Below are 27,278 nucleotides of genomic sequence, written 5' to 3'. Positions count from 1 at the left end.
CAGAAAGCTGTATGAACTTGCTCACCAAAATCCCTCTGCTCTTATCAGTGAACTGTCTCTTCATATTTTTGTTCCTTTCCATGCTTTGTTTCAAAGATACATTTAATGTCGGAGAAATGTATACAATATACATCCTGAAATTCTTTTTCTTTGCAAACATCCACGATAACAGAAGAGTGCCCCAAAGCAAGCCTGCTGCTTCTGATAATAGACAATAGACAATAGGTGCAGAAGTATACCATTCGGCCCTTCAAGCCTGCACCGCCATTTTGAGATCATGGCTGATCATCTACTATCAATACCCGGTTCCTGCCTTGTCCCCATATCCCTTGATTCCCCTATCCATAAGAAACCTATCTAGCTCCTTCTTGAAATCATCCAGAGAATTGGCCTCCACTGCCTTCTGAGGCAGTGCATTCCAGACCCCCACAACTCTCTGGGAGAAGAAGTTTTTCCTTAACTCTGTCCTAAATGACCTACCCCTTATTCTCAAACCATGCCCTCTGGTTTTGGACTCTCCCAGCATCTGGAACATATTTCCTGCCTCTATCTTGTCCAATCCCTTAATATATTTCCTGCCTCTATCTTGTCCAATCCCTTAATATATTTCCTGCCTCTATCTTGTCCAATCCCTTAATATATTTCCTGCCTCTATCTTGTCCAATCCCTTAATATTTCCCTTGATCTTCCTTGTTCTCCCGCGACGCATCAGTCAGCAGCAACAGCCTTGAATCAGCCCACCTCCAGAGCCACAAAAATCTGGCACCCTGAAGGCGTGCTAATCTTCCAGGCCATGTCTTGGCATATCAAAAAGTGGCCGGTCCTGAGAGTGGGTCCCATTCACACAAAGAACCAAAGTCAGAGTGTAACTCCAGGTCAGGGTCTTGAAAAGAACATTGAAAAGGAAACCTTGTGGCACATCGGGCAGCAACCTTGCCATTTCTTTAGTATTTTTGTCTGTTTTTTGTTTACGAGGCTGAGTTGGTAGCTCAACACTCAACCCAGCACAGATGGAAAGGGTGCAAGGAGCCAGCCGGATTAGAACCTGGAACAACTTATCTCAAGGTCCACTGAAGATGCCACTACACCACTGGCCAGCTAATCTCTTCACATTGGACCAAGCAAGATGTAACACTTCACATATTTGGGTGGGTTAAACTCCATCTGCCATTTTTCTGCCCATATCCGCAAATGATTCTTTGCCAGTCTGCTATGCTATCTACAACACCACCAATCTTCATATCATCTGCAAACTTACTAATCCATCCATCTGCATTTTCATCCAGAGATCACAGCAGCAGAGATCACTGTAAGATCCCTGCAGAACCAACTCTAATCACAGACGTCCAGCTTCAATAAGTCCTTTCGACCACTACCTGCTGTCTTCTGTGGGCAAGCCAGTTCTGAATCCAAACAGCCAATTCACCATGGATCCCAGGCATCTTAATCTTCTGGATGAGCATCCTCTGAGGAACCTGTCAAACACTAGAATACTATAGTACAGTACAGGCCCTTCGGCCCTCGATGTAGTGCCGACCCATATATTCCTTAAAAAAAGTACTAAACCCACACTACCCCGTAACCCTCTTTTTCTTTCATCCATGTGCCTGTCCAAGAGGCTCTTAAATACCCCTAATGTTTTAGCCTTCATCACCATCCCTGGTAAGTCATTCCAGGCACCCACAACCCTCTGTGTAAAAATCTTACCCCTGATGTCTCCCCTAAACTTCCCTCCCTTAATTTTGTACATATGCCCTCTGGTGTTTGCTGTCCATGCCCTGGGAAACAGGTACTGACTATCCACCCTATCTATGTCTCTTATAATCTTGTAGACCTCTATCTAGTCCCCTCTCATCCTTCTAGGCTCCAAAGAGAAAAGTCCCAGCTCTGCTAACCTTGCCTCATGAGACTTCATTTCCAATCCAGGCAACATCCTGGTAAATCTCCTCTGCACCCTCTCCATAGCTTCCACGTTCTTCCTATAATGAGGTGACCAGAACTGAACACAATACTCTGTGTGGTCTCAACAGAGATTTGTAGAGTTGAAACATGACCTTTCTACTCTTGAACTCAATCCCCCTATTAATGAAGCCTAGCATCCCATAGGCCTTCTTAACTATCCTATCAACCTGTGCAGCGACCTTCAGAGATGTATGGATTTGAACCCCAAGGTCCCTCTGTTCACCCACACTCTTAAGTAACCGACCATTAACCCTGTATTCAGTCTTCTGGTTTGTCCTTCCAAAATGCATCACCTCACACTTATCCAGATTGAACTCCTTCTGCCATTTTTCTGCCCAACTCTGCTTCCTGTCTATATCCTCTTGTAACCTTCGACAAACTACAGCTCCATCCACAACTCCTCCAATCTTCGTGTCATCCGTAAACTTACTCACCCGTCCTTCTGCCTCTTCGTCCAGGTCATTTATAAAAATCACAAATAGCAGGGGTCCCAGGACAGATCCTTGCGGCACTCCACTAGTCACCGACCTCCAGGCAAAATACTTTCCTTCCACTACTACCCTCTGCTTTCTTCCTGTAAGCCAACTTTTTATCCAAACATCCAAGGTTCCACTGATACTATGCCTCATGACTTTCTAGATGAGCCTTTCATGGGGGATCTTATTAAATACCTTGCTAAAATCCATGTAGACTGCATCTACCACCCTACCCTCATCAATTTCTTTTGTTACCTCTTCAAAAAACTCAATTAGGCTCATGAGGCATAACCTTCCCTTCACAAAGCCATGTTGACTATCCTTGAATAGACTGTACTTCTCCAAATGCTCATAGATCCTATTCTTAAGAATACGTTCCAATAGTTTGTAGACCACCAACGTAAGACTCACCGGTCTATAGCTCCCAGGATCCTCCCTATTACCTTTTTTAAACAAGGCAACTACATTTGCCATTCTCCAATCCTCCGACACCTCCCCTGCAGCCAAAGAGGATTCAAAGATCATAGCTACTTCTTTTCTCTCACTTCTCACAGCAACCTGAGGTATATCACGTCTGGCCCTGGCGACTTATCAATCTTGATGTTTTTAAGAAGATCCAATACTTCTTCCTTAATCTCCACATTGTCCAGCACACAGGCCTGTTCTATTTCAACCTCACTCTGATCAAGATCCTTTTCACTTGTGAATACTGAAGCAAAGTATTCATTTAGGACCTTACTAAATGCCATACTAAAGTCAATGTAGACAATATCATTAATCATCCTCGTCGCTGTCAAAAAACTCAGTCAAGTTAGTTAGACATGACTTGCCCCACACAAAGCCATGCAGGTGCTCCCTAAGTAGGTCATGGTTTTCCAAATACTCCTAAATTTTCTCCCTAAGAATTCTCCCCATTAACTTCCTTACTACTGATGTGAGACTCACCAGTCTATAGTTTTCAGGGTTACCCTGGTTCCCTTCTTGAATAATAGAACAACATTAGCTGGTTGTCGGTCCAATGAGACCATGTTTGTGGCTTGAGATAACATAAAGATATTGATCAAGGCCCCAGAAATCTCTTCTCTTCCCTCTTGCAATGACTGGGGATATATCTCATCAGGCCCTGTGTGCTTATCCATTTCAATGATCTTTGAGAGACCCAACTCTAAAACCTCCATTACCTCAAAATGCCCTAGCATATCAATACTCTAGGCACTGGTCTCCCTCTTCTCCATGTTCTTCTCTTTGGTAAATATTGATGTAAAGTACTCATCAAGGACATCACCCACATCCTCCTCATCCAAGCAAATGTTCCTCCCTTTATTCCTGAATTGTGCTAGCCTTTCCCTAGTTATCCTCTTCCTTTTGATGTATGTGTAGAATTCTACCTGTCAAGGACTTTTCATAGCCCCTCCTGGCTTTCCTAATTCCCTTCTTTAGTTATTTTCTGGCTTCTTTATACTCCTCATGTGCTTCGTTTGATCCTGAATTTCGACACTTTGCATACTTTTCCTTTTTTTTCCTCTTAACTAAATTCATCAACTCCCTTGACATCCAGGGTTATCTTACTTTGCCATCCTTGTCCTTCCTTCTGACTGGAACACACCCATCCTGTTCTCTGTGCAGTTGGTCTTTAAACACCCTCCACATGTCAGATGTGGGTTTGCCCAAAAACAACTGTTCCCACTTAATTCTCCCTAGTTCCTACCTATTGCTCTTGTAATTTGCCCTGCTCCAGTTTAATACCCTTCTGCAAGGACCATACTGATCCTTGTCTATAGCTATCTTAAAACTAAGGAGTTGTGATCACCAAAAGGTTGGTCATGTGCCCAGAGTCATTACCAGACACCCGGTCCAGTTCAACCCCTTTTCTTGTTAGACTATCTACAGATTGATTTAAGACACTCTCCAGGATGCACCTAACACATTCTGTCCCATGTATACCTCTTGTACTCAGAAGGTCCAAGTTTATATTAAGGAAGTTGAAGTCCCCTTGTGGTTTTTACACCTTTCCTTAATCTGCCTGCATTCCTGATGCTATTTCCAAAAAATCCAGTATGCTGTTAGTTGCTATTTCCTTCTGCCCCAACGTCTATAATAAGACATTTTATATAAATCTCAGAATCCCCATACAATCAATATGCAACTAATCTATGACACAGAGCACAGCAGCTGCCGTGAGGAGTTTAAATGGAGAGATTAATTTGAGGCCCCAATTTGATATGCAGGGTGTCTAGTTAATCGGTAGCATTAACTTCTGAACAGCGGGAAGGAAATGAGTGGCAGGAATACATAAAGGGTTGGCAGCAGCACCATCGAGGGTGTCAACAGCTGCAAGTTGTATCAGCAAATGAGTTCATGGGACATGATGATGATTGAAAGAAGTTAATGCTGGGAATGAGCAACCGGAAGAGAAGATGGACAGCCTTGGGGAACATTGAATTGTTAGAAAAGAATCACAGATGGAGCAGTTAACTGTAACAAGAACAACTTGAGAATACCCAAGTAAATAGATTTAATGGAAAGCCATATACCTTGCACACCTAATTCTGATAGGCCAAATCTTTTTCCGATACCAGCAGAGCGTACCTAACCTTTATTATGTCTAAATGAATTGACAGTTTGGGCAAACTGTTTGTTCTCTTTACTGACTATACAGAATAGTCTTTACACAATCATAGAAAACTGACAGCAGAGAAAACCTTTCAGCCCATCGTATCGGTACCTATTAAAAAACAAGATACCCATGTATGAACAGTGAATTTTTCAATTGAAGGTAACCCACATCCCTATGTTGATTTCTTTCTCCTTTAGATTCAGTGAGTCTCTCTCTCTCTCCTCCCCCCCCCCCCACCCCAAGAATCCCCAGAATCCAGTTTCTTTTCCTTCCCTCACATGGTACCTTCTACCCAGCAAACTTAACCCGAAATGTCCCCAGTCCCCTACCCTTCTGGTTCCACCAGCCTATCATCCCTTCCCTGTCTGGTTCCACCTACCACCTTGCTTACTTATCGCATTCCAGAACGAGCCTTTTGCTTTCTTTACTTATCAGAAGCAGAATTAGAATCGGGGCACAGAATCACTGGCATACATCGTGAAATTTGTTGTTTTGTGGCAGCAGTACAATGGAATACATAAAAAACTATAAATTACATTGAGAAATATGATGAAGGAAGAGAAGAAGCTGTTCCTAAGATATTAAGTGTGTATTTTCTGGTTCCTGTATCTCCTTTCTATGGTAGCAATGAGAAGAGTACATGTCTTGGGTTGATGGGGTTCCTTAATGATGGTTCAACCTCTGTCACTACCTCCACTATCCCTTCCCCCCACTGGGCTTTATCAGCACATCATTCCCCTCCTTAACAGGTTCTTCCCTCTATACCATCAGTCTTGATGCAGGGTGTCAATCCAAAAATGTCACCTATCCCTCTGCCTCCATAGATGTTGCTTGACCTGCTGAGTTCTTTCAGCTGTTTTTTTACTTTGCTGCTGATAACCAGGATTGCAGTCACTTGTGTCTCCATAACCAAATGTACCTAAATTCTGCAGCACCAGACCCTTAACCCAACAGGACACTGATCTTCAATCATCTCCATGTTTCATGCAAACTCCCTTTTATCCCATCTCAACCTATCTTGTTTGCATTTTGACAGGAACATAGATAAACCCCCTCAGGTGTTTACAAATCATTCTTTAGAGGAGCACACGGCAAACCAGGCAGCATCTAATTGGCACTTCAGGCTGAGATCCTTCACCAGGACTCAATTAAGTGTTGACTGCTCATTCCCCTCCATAGCTGCTGCCTGAATTTCTCCAGCATTTTGTGTGTGTTGCTTAAGATTTCCAGCATTTACAGAAACTTCTGTGTTTATTCTGTAGAGGCGAAACTCTCTGAAAATGCATCTCTGGGAATCAACAGAACATCTTCCATTCTACTGGTCTACTAAATGTCCTAAAGTGCTGCCCTGTGCCTCTCCTATCCACTACTCTCATCCTTATACTTTAGGGTAACACTATACATCTTGACCTGGAATTTCTCCCACATAACCTCAGTGCAAAAAAAAAATCAGATTCTTGGCAATAAGCACAATTAAGTGCTTAGTATGCCAGTAACAGTTTTCAGGAATGTTGACCTGGATCCTCCATGCTTTAGCGCTCACGGGCACAAAGGTCAGCAGTCATACAGAGCAATGTCAAACTCATTCAATAGTCATTCTGATGACAATGAGGTCTATCAATGCCATAGGCATTATATACCCAACTGACTTAATTAAAAGATCCATTTTTACCTGAGCCGATGCAAGGGAATTTGAGGTATTTATCCCTTTCCGGACTGGTTCTTCTTTACGTGATTTTCTTAGTAATGTCTCCCACCTCCTTCCATCCTCTGCACTGAACGCTACCAATATCTATTCCCTAAACAAATCCACTCCTCTAGATAAACTCTTTTTAATCCCAGTGTTCTCTTTCTCTTCTGCAATCCTATCCTTCCGCTAGTGTGATTTTCTTTCTCCATGTCACTTCTCTGCAAGCTTCTCCCCAAAACTGATGCCTGAGTAATTTCTTCTACAGTTTCCAAGCTTTACAGTGGGGAAAGCAAAATCAGAGACCAAAGACCTTTGGTGTGGAAGGTTCAGCTTGTAAAGTATTTTTTTTCTCTTTCTCTTAGTCTCAACTTGAGCCTCTAATGGGATATAATACTGGTAATGGAAGGCAGAATCTGTATAACAGCAGCTAATGTATTTTTTTCAAAAACTTTACCATTTCTGGGCAATTTATTTCTAAATGATTTTAGTGAATGGCTGGGCACTAATTTTCAAATACAGAATTATTGCTATAAGTATATTATTAAATTGATCTATCATTTCACAGGTTACTAAGCATAGTGTAGGGCAATATTCTGAAACTACAACATACAAATCAGCAGTAAAACACAGGTCACAGCCACAATTTTACCTGAGTTGAAATTTTCAATCAAACCATACAGTTACAGAGAAAAATGAACATATAAAAGTAAGGGAAGATAAATAAAAACATTTAACCAATATTGCAACTTTATAGATGCCCAGAAGCAGGTTTAATTCTCCAAACTACAAAGTCCCAAAATGAAAGGAGATTTTGGAAATCAGAAATAAAAATAGAGATACTACAAAACTCAACACTTCAGGCAGAGCTAACATTTCAATAGAAACTAATATCAAATCCCTCAGAGGCACTTGTTATTGCTATTGGAAAGCATTTAGACTAGTTGGCAATGGGATAGGGATCTGATGGGAGAATCCAGAGGGAAGAAAACAAAACTAGAATTGAAAAACAAACTAAACAGTTAGGATACATAGTCAGACAACAAATAGAGTCAGAATACAGAAACATTTTGAAAGACCAAGTGCGTAGGACGAATTAAGGGCACAGTTGGTCAAAGTTTGGTATGATGGAATTGTCAAACAGAAATTTAGCTGTAATTTGACAGAAGAGAAACTGAATATTCCAGGGACACTCAGGAAAGGCAGGCCATAAGAGAAAAGGTTGAGAGGTACTGTAACACTTTTAATTAATGGTAACAGTACAGCAATTGGGAAGGATCTAGGCTCAGCAGATTTTAATACAGAAATAGAATAGTCTTGCAGAACAAAGGAACAAAAAGGGAAAGAAAACATTGAAGAATAGTGTATATTCCTTCATTTAGTACTGAATTGGGACATAGTATAAATGAGGAAATTAGAGGTCCAGGTAAGAAGGATAACATAATAAACATCGGGGAACTTAATCTACATCCAGACTTGGCAAATCAAATTAGTATTTGCAATGTAGAAGATGAATTTCTGGAATCAATACATAGTAAAATGTCAGATCAATAGCTTAACAATTTGTATTAGAACATAGGCCATTTTAGATCTTGTCCATCCAATTTGACAGGGTAAACATACCTCAGAAAACAGTGGCCATATATGATAGAATTTTCTATTAACTTCAAAACTAATGTAGTTTATTCTGAATCCAGGATTTTAATCTTAAAAAAGAAAACAGTGAAAACAAATACTGCAGAGACTGTAGCTGCTTGAATCTTGAGCAAAACAAAAATGCTGGAAGAACTGTGTGTCAGTCTGCAACTATGCAAGCAAAGGGATGGCTGACATTTTGTGTCGAGACCATGCAAAAGGATTCAGAGAACTAGGAAGGTGCAGTATGAGGAAGGGTTGGCTAAGAAGTACATTAAAAGAGATGACAGTGGGAATAGCCAATGGCTAGCATTAACATGATGTGCAACAGATATTTATTACTCCAAACTACAAAGACCCAAAATGAAAGGAGGCCCAATTTTGAATTCCAGGTGAAATTAAAAATGCTATTAAATCTAGTAAAAATGTTATAAAGTTTCCAGAAAAAGCTGTTATGGAATTCAACAAAGAATGACCAAGAAATTGATAAAGACAAGGAAAATAGACTAGGAAAGTAAACTAGAAAGAAACATAAAAACAGATGGTAAGTGCTTCAATAGGTATGTAAAAAGAAAATAATGGCATGGGGAAATGTGGTTCCATTACAGTTGGAGCAGGAAAAATTTGAAATGACAAAAAGGGAAATGGCAGAACAATTAAATAAATACTTTGCATCTGCTTTCATGGAAGAAGACATAAATAGCTTTCCAGAAACACTAGAGAACCAGGGGTTCAGTAGAATTGAGGAAGCAAAAGTAATTAGTGCTGGTAAAATAATACTGGAGAAGATAGGAACTTGAAGGCTAACAAATCCTTACAACCAGATGGTCCACATCCCAGAGTTTTTAATGTGATGGTTATAGATGCTCTGTTTATCATCTTCCTAAATTCCATAGATTCTGGAATGTTTTCTCTAGATTAAATGGATATCGTGATGTTGTTGGGTCTTCAGAAAGCTTTCAATAAAGTCCCACACAGAAGGTTGTTGAACATGGAACTGAGGGTAATGATCTAACATGAGTTAACAGTTGGCTGATTGATTGTAAAGAAAAACTAGGAATAGTGTAAATGCACCCCTTCAGGGTTGGCAGGCTGTGATGAACAGGGTACCATATGTGTCACTGCTTCCACAAATCTTATTAATGATCTAGCTGAGGAACCAAGTGTAACATTTCCAGTTTTACTGATAGCATAAAACTATGTAATAATGTAAATAACGACGGGGATGCAAACTGACCTCAAAAGAATATAGACAAGCTGAGTGAATAGACAAGAATGTGGCAAATGGAGAACAGTGTAAAAAGATGTCAGACTATCCACTTCAGTGGAGAAAAGAAAACAAAAATACTAAGCGATGAATGATGACTTTGTTGAAAATTGCAAGGGAATTTAATAGGGTAGATACAAGAATAATTTTTCCCCTGGTTGAAGAATCAAGAAGTAGGAATCAAAGTCTCAAAATAAGGGATAGTCCACTTTGGACTGAATTTTCTTCACCTAAACTTTGGAATTCTGTCCTGAAGAGTTGTGGAGGCTCAGTGATTGATTCCTTTCAAAATATTGGTTAACCAAAAGTATTAATTTCTAATCCAACATTAATGAGTTCAGCTTCATGTCACATTTACTCCAATCATCTTCCACAACCTTCATTGGGCACATCATTCTCCACATCTCCATATTCAATGGGATCCTACCAACAAACACAACTGTTCCTTCCCCCACCTTGCATCTCTCAACTTCAGCAGGAATCACTCCTTCATTCATTCTTCCCCTCTAATCTCCCGCCTGCTGCATATTCCAGCAAGTGACACCCTCACCTCCATTCTTCACCCTCCTCATGTCCTCCCTCTCCATCATTAACAGCCTCAAACAGTCCTTCCAGGTGATGAAACACTTCACCAGCAAACCTGTTGAGGTAATGTATTGCATCCGATGCTCCTGAGGTGGCCTCCCCTACATTGGTGAGATCCGACATAAATTAAGGGACCGCTATGTTGAGCATCGCCACTCCCCAGAATTTCCTGCTGGCCTACCATTTTAATTCCTATACCTAATCCTGTTCAAACATATTGATCCATGGCTTCCTTATTTGCCATGATGAAACCGCACTCAGGGTGGAGGAGCAACACCTCATTCTGTCCAGGTAGCCTCTAAACTGATGACATGAACATCAATTTCTCCTTCAGGTAATTTTTTTTCCCTTCTCCTTCCTTCTTCATTTGTTCGCCAATCTGGCCTTGTATCTCTTCTCCTCACTTGCCTATCACCTCCCACTTCTGCCTCTCTTTCTTCCCTTTCTACCATGGTCCACTCTCCTCTATCAGATTCCTTTTTCTCTGGCCTTTCTCTTTCCACCCACCTGTATTCACCTATCACCTTAGCTAGTTGTTCGTCCCCTTCTTCTATCTTCTAATACTGGTGTCTTCCCCCTTCCTTTCCATTCCTGAAGAAAGGTCTTGGCCCAAAACATCATTCATTTCCATAGATGCTGCCTGATGTGCAGGGTTCCTCCAGCATTTTGTGCATGTTGCAATAAATTACAAAATAAATAAATGATGCAAACAAAAAGGAACAATGAAATAGTGTTGAAGGGCTGTAGACAATACAGAAACCTGATGGTGGAGGGGAAGAAGTTGTTCCTAAATCTCTGAGTATGGGTTATTAGGCTTCTGTAGCCCAACACAAATGGTAGTAATAACAAGAGGGCATGTCCAATATGGTGAGGGTCTTTAGCGATGAATGTTACCTTCTAGAGTCACCATCTCTTGACATCTTTGATGAGGGGAGGGTTTTGCCTGAGATGGAACTGGCTGAGTCTACAACTTTCTGCAGCCTCTTTTGATTTTGTGCTTTGGAGCCTCAATACCATTGGATAATGCAACCATTCTACCATCAACATTTTGTTTACAAAAAAATTGATGAAGGTAGAGAGGTGGATGTGGTGTATATAGATTTTAGTATGGCATTTGGCAAGGTTCACTATGAAAGACTCATTTAGAAAGTTATGTGTCATGGATCCATGGAAACTTGGCAGCATGCATTCAGAACTGGCTAGTTCTCAGAGCACAAAGGGTGGTGGTAGAAGGAGCATATTCTGCCTACAGGTCCATGACTTGTGGTCTAGCACAGGAATCTGTTCTGGGACCCCTGCTTTTTATAATTTTTATATGACTTAGGTGAGGAAGTAGAAGAATGGGTAAGCAAATTTGCAGCTGACATGAAGGTTGGCAGAGTTGGGGATAGGCCAGCAGCTTGTCAAAGGTGGCAATGGGATATAGACAGAATGCAGAGCTGGGCTGAGAAGTGGCGGATGGAATTCAATCTGAAAAGAGGGAAGTCACACTTTGGAAGGTCAAACTTGAAGGCAGAGTAGAAGGTTAATGGCAGGATTCTTAGTAGTGTAGAGGAGCATAGGGATTTGGGATCCACGCCCATAGATTCCTCAAAGTTTTCATGCAAGTTTATAGTACAGATAAGAGTGCACATGATGTGTTGGCTTTCATTGGACTGGAAATTAGAGAAGTTAGGGAGAATTTAAACTAATTTCACAGGGGAATGGGTATCGGAGTCATAGGGCTGAGGGTGGGGCAGTTGTTATACAACTTGATGCAGTGTGTAGTGGGATTGTGAGGAAGGACAGGCAGATGATGGGGCAAAATTGCAGCCAATTGGATGAGTTGAGATGTAAAGTGGGTGCAATATCAAAAAGGGTGATGAATACAGTATGGGACTGAAGGGATTATATTTGAATGCACACAGTATACAGAATAAGGTAGATTAATTTATAGTGCAATTAGAGATTGACAGGTATGACTTTGCAGGCAGCACTGAGTTGTGTCTGAAAGAAGATCATATAGGAACTTAACATCCAAGGATACACATTGTATTGAAAGGACAGGCAGGTAGGCAGAAGGTATGGGGTGGTTTTATTGGTTAAAAAAATTTTAAATAAATCCTTAGAAATAGGTGACATCAGATCAGAAGATATAGAATATTTGTAGGTAGAGTTAAGAAACTGCAAATGTAAGAAGGCTCTAATGGGAGCTATATATAGGCATCCAAACAGTACCCAGGATGTGTGATATAATTTTCAACAGGAAATAAAAAAGGTATTAAATAAGGGCAATGCTATGATAGCCATGGGGAATTTCAAATGCAGGTAGAAATCAGGTTGGAGCTGGATTCCAAGAGAGGAAATTTGTAGAATGCCCATAAGATGGCTTTCTAGAACAGCTTGTAGTTGAGCTCACTAGTGGAAAGACAATTCTGGAATGGGTGTTGTGTAATGAACCACATTTGCTTAGGGACCTTAAGGTAAAGGAAGCCTTAAGAGGCAGTGATCATAATATGATAGAGTTTATCCTGTAGTTTGAGAGGGAGAACTTAAAGTCAGATGTATCACTATTACAGTGGGGTAAAGAAATTAAAGCCATAAGAGAAGAGTTGGCCAAAGTTGATTAGAAGGGAATACTGGTAGGGATGATGGCAGAATTGCAATGGCTAGAGTTTCTGGGGGCAATTTAGAAGGCACAAGATAGATACATCCCAAAGATGAAAACGTATTCTAAAAGGAGAATGTTAACTATGGCTGAGAAGGGAAGTCGAAGACAGCATTAAAGCAAAAGAGAGGTTATATAATAGAGCAAAAATTAGTCACAAGTTAGAGGATTGGGAAACTTTTCAAAGCCAACAGAAGGCAACTAAAATAACCTTTAGGAGAGAAAAGATAAATATGACAGGAAGCTAGCCAATAGTATCAAAAGGGATACCAGAAATTTTCTTTTCAGATGTACAGAGTAAAAGAGAGATGAGAGTGGATATTAGACCACTGGAAAATGAGACTGGAGAGGTAGTAATGGTAGATTAATTAATAAGCATTTTGCATCAGTCCTCACTGTGAAATACACTAACAATATGTTAGAAATTCAAGAGTGTCAAGGGGCAGAGTGAGTGTAGTTGCTATTACTAAGGAGAGGGTGCTTGGGAAGCTAAAAGATCTGAAGGTAGATAAGTCAACTGGACCAGATAGACTACACCCCAGGGTTTTAAAAATGTAGCTAAAGGAGTCATTAGTAATGGTCTTTCATGAATCACTAGATTCTAGAATGTTTCCAGAGAACTGGAAAATTGTTAATGTCACTCCACTCTAAGATGAGAGGGAGGAAAAAAAGGAAATTTTTTTTAGACTGACTTGGTGGTTGGAAATATGCTGAAATCCATTATTAATGGTGAGGCTTTGGGGTACTTGGAGGTGCACGATAAAGTAGGCCAAAGTTAAGGGGAAATCTTGCCTGACAAATCTGTTAGAATTCTTTGAAGAAGTAACAAGCAAGATAGACAAATGAAAGTCTTTTTGCTTGGATTTTCAGAAGGTCTTTAAGAAGGTACCACACACGAGTCTGCTTAACAAGATGGTATTACATGAAAGATACCAATATGGACAGAAGATTGGCTGACTGGCAGGAGGAAAAGAGTGGGAATAAATGGGGCCTATTCTAGTTGCTTACTGTAACTAGTGGGACTAGTGGGACTAGTGGTATCCTGCAGGGGTTGGTATTGTGACCATTTATTTTCACGTTATATGTCAACAATTTGGATGATGCAATTGATGGCTTTGTGGTCAGGTTTTCAGATGATACAAAGATAGGTGAAGGGGCAGGTAGTTTTGAGGAAACAGACAGTCTTCAGAAGGGCTTGGACAGATTGGGAAAATGGACAAAAAAGTTGCAGATGGAATATAGTGTAGGGAAGTGCATGTTTATGTACTTTGGTAGAAGGAATAAAGGCATAGACTATTTTCTGTACATTAAGGAAATTCAAAAATCAGAGATTCAGAGGGACTTGGGAGGACTTGAAAAGAATTCCATAGAGGTTAACTCACAGGTCAAGTCGGTGGTAAGGAAGGCAAATGCAATATTCGCATTAATTTCGAGAGGACTAGAATACAAAAGCAAGAGTGTAATGCTGAGTCTTTACAAGGCATTGGACAGACTACATTTGGTGTATTGTGGCAGTTCTGGGTCCCTTATCTATGTGCTAGCATTAGAGAGGGTTCAGAGAAAGTTCATAAGAATGATTCCAGGAATGAAAGGGTTAGCATATGGGAGCATTTGATGACTTTGGACTTCTAATAGTGGGAGTTTAGAAGAATGATGGGAGGATCTCATTAAAACCTATTGAATATTGAAAGCCCTAGATGGAGTGGATGTTTCCTGTAATGGGGGAATCTAGGACTAGAGGGCACAGCCTCAGAATAGAGGAACATCCACTTGGAATGTAGATGAGAAAGAATTTCTTTAGCCAGATGGTGGTATATCTGTATAATTCTTTGCTACAAACTTCTGCAGAGGCCAAATCATTAGGTATACTTAAAGCAAAGGTTGATAGGTTCTTGGTTAGTCAGGGCATCAAAGATTACGGGCAGAAGGCAGGAGAATGGGCTTGAAAGAGATAATAAATCTGCCATGATCGAAAGGCAGATCAGACCCAATGAGGCCTAGTGGCCTAATTCTGCACCTATATCTTGTGGTCTTATGGCCTTATGGATTAAGTTCAAGAGCCACAAGGTAATGTTGTACCTCCATAAAATTTTGCTTAGATTACACTTGCAGTATTGCGTTCAGTTCTGGTCGATTCGCTCCAAGAAGGATGTAGATGCTGTCTGGATTAGAGCACATGTCTTTTGAGGATCAGCTGAGCAGGCTGGTGTTTTTCTCTTTGAAGCAAAGGAAGTGTATTGATAGAGCTGTATAAGATTATAAGAGACATAGATAATGTGGATAGCTAGCACTATTTTCCCAGGGCGGCAATGACCAATACCAGATGATGTCCTTTTAAGGTAATTGGAGGAATATTTAGGGGAGATGTAGGAGGTGGGATTTTTTTTTATAAACACAGAGAGTGATAAGTGCCTAGAATGCAACACAGGGAGTGGTGGTAGTCACTGATCATTAGGATCACTTAAGAGACCCTTAGAGAGTTGTATCGATGAAAGGTAACTGGAGGGTCTAGTCTATGTAAGAGGGAAAGATTAGATTGATTGTGGAGTATGTGGAAAGGTTGACACAAAATTATGGGCCACTGAGTAGTACTATGTTCTATGCTCTATGTTCAGTCAGAAGGCGCTGCATCATAAATCTATAGAAAATTGCAAAGCTCTTTGGTGATAACCCAAATCTTCTCAAACTTCTAATGAAGTAGGGCTACTGGCATGCCTTCTTCATGATTGCATCAATGTATTAGATCCAGGATAAATCCTCTGATGAGCTGACACCCAGGAACTTGAAGCTGCTCACACTTTCCACCATGTTGACCCCTCAATGAGAACTGGTGCTTGTTCTCCCAACTTCCACTTCCTGAAGCCCGCAATCAATTCCTTGGTCTTATTGACATTATTGTTGTTGTGATTCCACTCAAGCAGCCGATCTATCTCACTCCTGTACGCTGCTTTGTTGTCATGTGAGATTTTGCAAAAAAAGCATGAATTTGAAGAATTAGTTAAACAATGTCCTAATATCTTACTAAATTAGCACTTTAGTTTACTCTTCAAAACTTACTTCACATGTCAAGCTATGTAAAGTTACAGAATACAGTGGAACCTAGAACAATGAACTGTGAGTTGTTGCACAGGAAGCACTTTGAGGAGGCCAATTGGACTTTAATTTTTCATCACTTCCTCACTTTCAAGATAATTTTCCTCTGGAGGGAATACATTTTGGCTGCACTACAGCTGCAACCAAGGTCCCATCTTTTCATTGCTGGACTCACACAGAAATGGCTTTTTATCTTTATGTTCCTGAAAGGATGCCTTTTATCCTTATGAAGGAAATATAGAGGGAGTCTTTTTCAACTTTTGCCAAAAGCTGTGTCTCTCAAAACACGAGTCCAGGATGTAAGTTATCTGTCCATCAGACTCACAAATGTCCTTGAAGGAAAAATCCTACAAAAAGTAGTGAATATGACCCAGCCTATCATGACTAGAGCCCTCCCCACCATTGAGCTACACAGGGAGCAGTCGCAGGAAAGCAGCATCCATCATCCAAGACACATACCACCCAGGCTATACTCTGTTCTCACTGTTGCCATAAGGAAGGAGGTACAGGAGCATTAGAACTCACACCAACAAGTTCAGGAACAGTCATTACCCCTCAGCCATCAGGCTCTTGAAACAAAGGGGATATCTTCACTCAACTTCATTTACCCCATCACTGAACTGTTCCCATAATCTATGAACACAAACACGAGGAAATCTGCAGATGCTGGAAATTCAAGCAACACACACAAAATGCTGGTGGAACGCAGCAGGCCAGGCAGCATCTATAGGGAGAAGCACTGTCGACGTTTCAGGCCGAGACCCTTCGTCTCAGCCCGAAACGTCGACAGTGCTTCTTCCTATAGATGCTGCCTGGCCCACAATCTATGAACTCACTTTCAAGGACTCTTTATCTCATGTTCTCGATATTTATTAGTTGTTTTTCTTTTTTATTTGCAGTTTGCTGTCTTGTGCACATTGGTTCTTTGCACATCTTGCTGAGCGCGGTCTTTCATTGATTCTGTTATGTTTCTTGGATTTACTGAGTTGCCCACAGGGAAACAAATCTCAGGGTTGTACATGGTGACATACAGTATACGTACTTTGATAATAAATTTACTTTGAACTTTTTTCCTGTCAGACCAATCACTCACAAATCTCGTGCAGTACAACAACTTTACTGCAATAAATTTATCACAAGATGCTCTGGAAGATCATAATCAGTCAAAATTTGGCACTGAGCCACATAAACAAATATTAGGAAATGAGCAGGTTTGTTGAAGGGGAAAGGCTTTGTTATGTTACTGCATCTCACGGCTTCCTATCAACTTCAGTAAATCAGATGCAGAATAAATCTCTTTCAACACTGTCCAGGCAAGGACTAATTCTATGGAGCTTCCATTGGCCACATCAGCCACCCGGAATATTTTCTGATTTGTTTGTAACTTTTTGTTTAAATAAATTGAAATTGGAATTGCCCTATCTCATTGTTACACATAGGTCCAGTACAGCAAATAGAATGAAGAGATTTACATAAAAAGAGAAAATGCTGGAGACACTCAGTAAGTTTGGGTAGCATCAAGTTTCAATGGCAGAACCCTTTGTCAGGACTGAGAAAGATAGATATGTTAAGCTGCAGAGCAGGTAGCAGATGGAATAGATTACACCAAGGGAATACCTGTAATATGGTGAGACCTGCCCAAGCGGGCAAGTATGGCAGTTAGGGGGTGATCATGCTTGTTTGTCTGTCTTTGGTGTTGATATCATTCTGCTCAGTTTTTCTCCCTTCATTAGCACAGTCTGACATGCCTAGCTTCTCAGGCTGTGCTGAGGGAGACCGAAAAACTGAGCCAAAATCACAGAAGACTTACAACAGATATGGCATGTTTTTGATACAAACAGAAAGAGTGAGTTAACTAAAGATGGAGGATTCACTATTGAGTCTATAAAACTGCAATGTATCCAGACAAAAAAAAAATTATTTTTCCTCAGCTTTGTACTGGGCCACTTTGTAATGGTGCAGGAGCTCACTGACGGATAGGTCCGAGTGAAAGTGAGATGGAGAATTAGAGCAGCAGGCAACCAGACGCTCAGTCTGAATGCAGGGAGCACACAAAGTTATCATCATTCTGCATTTGATTTTCCCAGTGTAGAGAAGACCACATTGTAAACGCTGAATACATTTTGCTGGACTGGAAGAAGTGCAAGTAATTTATCCTTCACTTGGATAGACTGTTTGGGCTCTTGAATAGTAGGAAGTGAAGAGGTTAAATGAGAGGTTGAGCATCTTCTGTAGTTGCATGGGAAAACACTGTTAGATGGCAAGTACTGAAAGGGAGGGAAGGGAAATATGCTTCAGTGGTCCAATCCTGTTGATGCTGGATGTTGGAAATCTATAAGAATTTAAGTTGGTCTTGCCTTCATAAACATGTTGAATATTAATTAAAATAATTCCTCTTATCTGCATCACTGAATTGTTGCATCAAACTAGTAAAGATGAAGCTAAAAAATAGGCCAGGTTTTTCCTGTGATGAAGGAATAAAAAACAAACACATTCCTGAAGTGGTTTAATACTCTGGCTAGTGATCAACTTTAGAGCAGTAATTACACGCCTCTGGAAGTGAGTAGTTACCTATCTGTCCAATCTGATAGTCATAGAAGTGAAGATAAAAGGAGAGATAAGTACTGCATTTATTAGCTCATGTGCATTCAGGGGTGTTGTTGATATAATTGGCTTTGCTCTCCTTAGTGTATATCCAATTCTAAAATCTTCCTCATAGCTGAAGCTGCCTCCAAAATTGATTTCATTTCATGCCAAACATTGCTTTTCCTTTTAAAATTGTTAATTTTCCAGAAAGCCCATCTGTTCGAGACATGAATGTTTCTCAGGGAAGAATAACCAACACTTCTCCCACTTTCCTGTACAGGATACAAGAAAAAGCTTGCTCTGAAAAAGTGATTACTTTCACCTCTAATTCCTACCATGTTTCTCTTCATTATTCTCAGTTTTACTGATATAATTTCCAGAACAAACTTACACTTCCTCCTTAGCTCCCAAGATTGAATGCAGCCTACACTTCTCAATCATAGTATCCTCAGTTTTTGAACTAATGTTTATTACCTTTGCCTCCTTTGTCATTCTCAGAATCGCAATGCTGCAAGATTCCACTTTACAATAAGGCCTTTGCTTTCATCTACAGTCTAATGGCATCTATAGATAAAGTTTTGCATCAGTCCTCCTGCTGTTTTCCAACTTATAAAGGTTCACATTGACGCTTCAAAATATGGACAACATCTAATGTCTTGTGAGATACCCCACAGTGAAAGCAGACAGATTATAAAATTCACCACTACCTTCAATGTGCTAACATAGCTTTTAGTCAACTACAAGAAAGGATAATTGAAGAATTAGAACTTAAACCTAGAACAAAACTCATTGCTTACTAGGCAGCGGTAAACATTTTTACCCAATATATTTCTGAGACCTGGACTACTTCTGGACATTAGAGAATACTTAAATGTTGTCTATTCAAGTTGTTCCATATTCACATGAAGGATGTAAAACAATGTCAGGTCCTCTTGCAGGACAGCTTCTCCAGCACTGAAGAACTAACTACCCTGAGTTGGCTCCATTGTGCAGGCCATGTTATTTCCATGCCCAACACCAGACTCCCAATGTGGACACTCTTGCTTTCATGCTCATTCATGCAAAGAGATCACCACAGGCAGACCAAGGAAAATAATTAAAAATATACTGAAAGCCTTCTTGAAAAAAATTACCAGGTATTGAGAAGTGGAGTCCATGTTTCAGAAGTCCCATGTAAACAGCAAAGAGTGCACATTATTTCACATGCTACCCACCTGCCTGTCCTATCAGAAACCTTTTGTTCCAACCACTGCAGTTCCCTTACCTTATCAAACACCTCAGAATCCACAAAACTGATCCATCTGATGATCGTCATCTAACATTCAACCAATCATTAGCTAAAATATTGCCTATGATCTATAGTAGCATAGCTTTGTGAGGGGCAGATCATACCTCACAACCCTGATTGAATTCTTTGAGGAAGTGACAAAACAAATTGAAGAAGGCAGAGCAGTGGATGTGCTGTATATGGATTTAGTAAGATGTTGGACAAGTTGCCCCAAAGTAAGCTCATTCAGAAAGACAGGGTGCTTTGGATTCAGGGAAACTTGGCTGTGTGGACTCAGAATTGGCTTGACCACAGGAGCCAAAGGGTAGTAGTAGACAGAGCATATTTTCCCTGGAGGTTGGTTACCAATTTTGTTCCAAAAATATCTGTTCTGTGACCCGTGCGCTTTGTGATCTTTATAAATGACATGGACGAGGAAGTGGCAGGGCGGTTTAATAACTTTTTAGATGACACAAAGGTTGGATAATGTAGAATGTTGTCATAGGTTACAAGGGGACGTTGATAGGATGCAGAACTGGGCAGAGAAGTGGAAGATATGTAATCTGGAAAAGTGTGAAATGATATACTTTAGAAGAATGAACTTGAAGGCAGGATACAGAGTTCATGGCAGGATTCTTAGCAGTATGGAGGAACAGACTGATCCTGCAATCCACCACCATAGATCTCTTAATGTTGCTGCTCAAATTGAGAGGGTGGTTAAGAATGCATATGGTATGTTAGCTTTTAGTAGTTGGAGGGCTAAGTTGAAGAGCAGTGAGGTAATGTTGAAGCACTATAAAACTGGTTAGATTACACCTGCAATACTGTGTTCAGTTCAGACCGCCTCATTATAGAAAGACTGTGGAAGTTTTAGAGAGGGTGCAGAGGAGATTTACCAGGATGCTACCTGGATTAGAGAGCATGTCTTATGAGGATAGGTTTAGCAAGATAGAATTTTTCTCTTTGGAGCAAAAGAGGAGAAGGGACTTGATAGAGATCTACAAGATGATAAGAAGTGTAGTCAGAGTGGACAGCCAGAGACTTTTTCCAAAGATGCAATGGCTAGTGCATGGAGGCATAATGTTAAGGTGATTGGAGAGAAGTATAGAGAGGATGTCAGAGATGGGTTTTACACAGAGAGTGGTAGGAACATGGAACATGCTGCCTTAGGTAGAGGTAGAGGCAAGTACATTTGGGACATTTAAGAGACTCAGGGAGGCACATGGCTGAAAGAAAAATGGAGGGTTATGTGGAAGGGAAGGGTTAAATTGAACTTGGAGTAGGTTAAAAGGTCAGTACAACATCGTGGGCTGAAGGGCGTGTTGTTCTATATTCTATGTTAGAACCTGGCTCTTAGTTCACTGTTTTGTGTGAATTGATTTATTTGATCCCATGCTATCTAAGCCAATAATTTGAAGATCAGTTGTTTGAAAAACAAATCCAGTAAGACTGGACATGTTAAACTTGATTCCAAATTTCTGAATTTGAAAGAAGAATTCAGAGGTGCATCAACTCGTGAGATAAAATGTATAATGAGAAATAATAAGTTACTTTCATATGGCAATTTTTCAATTGTAAATCGATCCAAAATTGCATAAATAATGAGTTAGTAATACAAACATGAAGCCAGATATCACACAGAGAGATACCAAAAAAGGCTCCTCAGCTTTGCCAACTCTGAAACAATAACATCCAACAGATTACCCATCAGACTATTAAAGCCTGCTAAAGAGCCCAGTCTTATCTAGGCTGCTGCCAGGAGTCCATAAGACATAGCAGGAGAATTAAGCCATTCAGTCCATCGAGTCTGTGCCGCCATTCCGTCATGGCTGATTTATTATCCTTCCCATTACACCATAGGAGTCTAGGGAAGTTAACTTGGTTTAAAATTTTACCATCATCCCTCCCCATTTCAACCAGCTGAGCATTCCCCAATCACCAATAAATCACCTAACCCCTTTCTTAGCCCACTGCTCTGCTCTACTACACTCATGACTGTGTGGCTAAGCACAGTTCAATTGCCATTAGGCAATGACAGCACAGTTGTTGGCAGAATCTCAGACGGTGATGTGGAGGCGTACAGAAGTGAAATAGATCAGCTGGTCAAGTGGTATCGCAACAGCAACCTTGATAGCATCTCACACTTGATGACAAGGTTTTCCCAGTTATTGAGATGGAATATCTTCCCCAGAGTCCCAATTTCTGCTTTATCTTCCCAATACACTCCAGCCTCCCAAGTCACCCGGCTGCACAATCTCCTCACTGTGAAGATTCTCTCAACTCACATCTCAGTCATTATCTCCACTTTGCATGTTCTAAGAATTCATGGAGGAAGGGCCTATCTTAATGTTTTGGCCATTGCAGCATTACAAAATATGGAATACAACTATTTTCCTTTCAGGAATTCTCCTCATCTACTCTTGGTGTGTGCCAGTCCTGGCTGGGGCATGATTATTCATTCTCTAGGTACATCAGTGAAATAAGACAGTTACGTAAAGTTCAGGTTTCATGTCACTTCATCTTCACTGATAGAAACAGTGTTACTAACTATTCTACTTTCTGTGTGCATATCTGTATGGAGGGTGTGTTTGTGTAAGTGAATGTGTGCATATCTACATGTGTCTCTGTGTGATCTTGCATGCATTTGCATGTGTGTTTGTGTTCAGAGCTGTGGTCTCACAGCACCAGAGATCCATGTTCAGTTCTAACTAAAAAATGCTGTCTTTATACTCTCTGTATATTTTTCCTTTGACCATGTGGTTTCATCCCACATCCTAAAGCTGTGTAGCTTTACGGGTTAATTAGCCATAGTAATTTATCCCCACTGATTAGTTGAGGGGTAGAATTGATGAGAATGTAGGAGAATAAAGGAATGAGATTAATGCAAGATTAGTGTCAATGAATGGTTGATGCTCATCACAGACTCAGTAGGGTGAATGACCCGTTTCCATGATGTATGTCTCCATGACTCACTGTATGTCCGTGTGCCTGCTTATGTTTCCAGAACATGTGTGTGTGCGTGAGATTTTATTCTCTCCTAGTTTTTGCTTCTGTTTCAAGCTTTTATTTTGCCTTCCTTTTCGAGTGTGCTGGACATTATTCTTGATCTGTTAACCTATCCGTTTTCAGCATTGATATTGATGGCCTGCCAAGCAATTTCTCATTCCGTTTGAAATTTAAGACCCACTATTAAGATTGTCATGTCCATTAGAAAACTGTCTCACTTTTTTCTGCCATGAATGGATTACTAATGGTGACTTCTAGATGAAATGTTAAGATACATTCACCAAATACTAATACAGTCTACATTATACATTGTCACAAAGGGGATACAACAGAGCTAAAATCATCAATTCAAAAGACACTGAGCAATGCTGGAGGAATAAACTATTTGTAAAAACACACTTCCAAAAGATTCAGAGGCATAAGTTACATAAAATCTAGAACAAAAATGCTTGAATAGACAATACATCAAGTACCAAAACAGCTATAAAACTGCAAACTGAAATGTTTTTAACAAACTAAATGCAATAACCACACATTAACAAACCAACTAACTGGATCTGCAAGCAACTCTAATGTAGAAATTTGAAGAAGAATAAATAGCATGACATGATTATAGCTTCATTTTACATGAAGAATGCATAAAAGATATTTCTAGTTAATCTGTACCAGCAGAAATGTGACAATGCGCATCTTACAGTATCTTGCACTTATTGAAGCAATATGTTTCCACCACAAGATGTGCTTCCAATGACATTCTGAAATGCATCTGTTGTTCATCGGTCAAAGACCAAGCAGTCATTCATAACACTGTTTGTTCTGCAGCTGTGCCATATAAAGGGACATTCACGCTCTCACTTACAACCTCTGTGCTTCATTCCACAGCACTCTGGAAAATGACTGTTCATATAAAGCCCACTCCAAATCAACACAGCTGATTCTACAGGTCTCCAATAACATTTGCACTTCAGGACACTGCTTCCAAGATACTCCCACTGAATCTCCTGGAAGCTTTCCACAGGCTTCAAAGAGACACAGGTACGCTTGGGATCCTGGTGGGAATAGTTAGGGAAGTGCGCACAACAGAAAATTATCTCCCAGAGTCTTTAGAGGCTGGCACTGAATAAATTCAATAGAAGGTTTGCATCTTTTAGAGGACTGGACTGTAATAGAAAGTCATCAGGGAACAAGCAAAAAATAACCCATCCGTCCACACTCCATAAAGCAATCCAGACTGCCAGCTACTGCAAGAATAGAGAGTTCATCCATAAGACCACAAGACATAGGAGCAAATTAGGCCATTCAGCCCATCGAGTTTCTCCACCACTCCATCATGTCTTATTTATTAACCCTTTCAACCGAATTTGCCTACCTTCTCCCCATAACCATTGATGCCCTGACTAATCAAGATATATCAACCTCTGCTTTAAATAAACCCACCTCCACAGCCATCTCTGGCAATGAATTCTCCAGGCTAAAGAAATGTCTCCTCATCTCTGTTCTAAAGTGATGTCCTTGTACTCTGAGGCACCATCATCTGGTCGGTGTATGGAAATTACTAGAGAGAATTCTTGGGATGGGATTTATATGCATTTGGACTAATTAGGGAGAGCCAGCATGGCTTTGTGTGGGACAAGTCATATCTCACTAACTTGATTGAGTTTTCTGATGAGGTGACCAGGGTGGTTGATTAAAGTAGAGCTGTGGATGTTGTTTAGTAATGTGTTTGACAAGGTCTCTCATGGGAGGCTCATTCAGAAGATTGGAATCCATTGTGAATGAATTGTTTGGATTCAGAGCCGTCTTGCCTGTAGAAGACAGAGGGTGGTGGTTGAAGGGACCTATTGTAGTTGGAGGTCTTTGATTAGTGGTTTTCCACAGGGATCTGTACTGGGACCTCTGCGGTTTGTGGTGTATATTAATGACCTGGATGAAAATGTACATTGGTGGGTTTGTAAGTATGCAGATGATATGAAGAGTGGTGAGATTGTAGATAGCATAGAAGATGGGAAAAGAATACACAGGGATATAGATCAGTTGCAGAATTGATGGAGATGGAGAGTGGGGCAGATGAAGTTTAACTAGACAAATGTAAAGTGTTGCACCTTGGTAGATTAAGACCCTGAACACCATTGATGAGCAGAGGGATCTTGAGGTCCAATTTCATACCTTCCTGAAAGTGACTAAAGATTGATAGGGTGGTTAAGAAAGCATATAGCATGCTTGCCTTTATTAATTGAGGCAATGAGTTCAAAAGCCAGGAAGTTATGTTGCAATTTCGTGAAACTCTTAGTTAGGGTGCCTCTGAAGTATTATATACAGTTCTGTTCGCCCATTATAGGAAGGATGGTGAGGCTTTGGCGAGGGTATAGGAGAGGTTTATCAGGATGCTGTCTGGATTAGATGCCATGTACTATAACCAGACATTGGACAAACGTTTTGTTTTCTCTAGAGTGGCTGAGGTTGAAGGTGTTGTGTATAATGACATAAGTGCGTGCCTCACTAAAGCAGAAATGAAACTTAAAAGAGTTATTGCCCATACCTGCATGTTTTTTTGATTAATTTTGGAGTTACACAACGTAACAGTGGCAACGAGTTAGTTTTTAAATCAACCTGAGACAGCTACCTATTAGTTGAAGTGCAGCGAGATGTTCAAGCTTAGAAAAAAGTGCAGCTCGCTTTCTTTGCAAGGAGACAGCAACAGTCGCGTTTAAAAAAGGCAGAAAACGGACAGCTCACAGGTTCATAAACAAGGAGTACCGGGTGTATTTCCCTCGGTGAGGTGTTGTAGCATCAACTAGGCAGTCAGCCAAACTCTAGTCAAAAATTATATGAGAGTCAGAATGTAGTGTCCTAGCCCCTTGGGTTTATTGCAGACTCAATGGCATGATGTAGTGAATAAGGAGTGAAACTGAAAAACAACCAAGTACAGTGTAATCACCACGTTGCTCCATTCTCTAATAAATGCACACAGGCAAATAAGAACTTAGTTAAGTTTCCTGCAGGTAAATGTTATAAGATTCCAACAAGTAAATACTACACGTAAGTAGTATGTGTAAACCATTAGCACATTGGTTAGTGTCTAATAAACTTAAAAAATAACATTTTATTTCAGCAAAATTTTATTGATACCTTTAGATCAACTTCTAAACAATATAACATCAACTTACAAGCAATGCTTCTGCTGGGGAAACAAAAGAATGGCTTTCAATAGAAACTTCTTTTACTCCTGACATAAACCTCTACCCTTCTGCCAGCCAATGCGCTTTCCTACTGGCTATTTCCTGACTGAACAGGAAGCAGCCTAATACGGATCTGCAACAGCTCATTTCAAAATAAAAGCTGAATGTGCTTATCCACATAGTAAAACCATAAATCAGTTGCCCAGTGTGTAGAACACTCCCCGCCTGTCCTTTGTGAGGTCACTACTAAATACCTTGATGTGATGTTTAACATCGGTCTTTGGGAAATGGAAAGTAATGAGGTTCAGCACAAGAAGTAGCTTCCTAAGTAAAATGATTGCGTTGCTGAGGGAGTGTCTCAGAAAGATGACACGGTCACAGCTTAATGACCTTCAGTGAGAACAAACAAGGCTGCCCAGGCGCAAAATGCAACATGGTACACAATTCCTTTCCTGCTATATTTGTAAACACATATGGTCAAGAAAGATTATCAGCCTCATTTCACTGAATGTGAATGTGCTTAATCACATAGAAAAAAGATAAGTTAATTACCTGAAGGGCAGAACACCTGGTGATGATGATAATAATTATTATTATTTAAAAACAGAAATGGCTAGCTACATTGGAAAGATAAACGCATTCAATTGCACAACAGGTAACTGATTGATGTATACTGAGTGAACTGAGCAATATGTCAGAGCAAATGAAATAGCCAAAGAGAAACGAGTGCCAGTTTTGCTGAGTGCATTCGGTTTAAAGGCACAGTGTTTGCTTAGAGGTTTAACTACTCCAACCAAACCAGATGAAATGAGTTTTGCTGATGTTGTAAAAGTAATTTAGGAACCTTGAGACCAATACATATTTATATCCTTCACACAAAGGTAATTCTACAAAATCCATCTGTAAATGATGAATGGTCCATCAGTGGGTGGTGTACGAGATCCTTCCACCTTCACTAGTTTCCCTGGATTTTGTAAAATACATATCATACATTGTTCATAATCTTGATTTACAGCTTGCAATAAACCAGGGGTGTACCATGTCTGATTTATATCATCTATCAATCCCCTCTTCAACCTCCAGGGAAAGAGGGTACTGTGCCCTGCAGGGCAGCGAAGTGTTTGGGTTGATGGTCACCTTATGTGGCTCAGCTGTGAGCTTCTTTCCCATTTCATTTGGCTGAAGGGCCCAAAGTTATAGTGGAATTTCGGAGAGTCAAGGTTCCACGTCAGCACTGAGCAACAACCTTCCTACAACTTCCTGTTCAAAGG

The sequence above is a fragment of the Hemitrygon akajei genome, chromosome 10 (assembly GCF_048418815.1).
Source record: "Hemitrygon akajei chromosome 10, sHemAka1.3, whole genome shotgun sequence".
Classification (NCBI taxonomy): domain Eukaryota; kingdom Metazoa; phylum Chordata; class Chondrichthyes; order Myliobatiformes; family Dasyatidae; genus Hemitrygon; species Hemitrygon akajei.
This window is presented reverse-complemented; position numbering follows the sequence as displayed.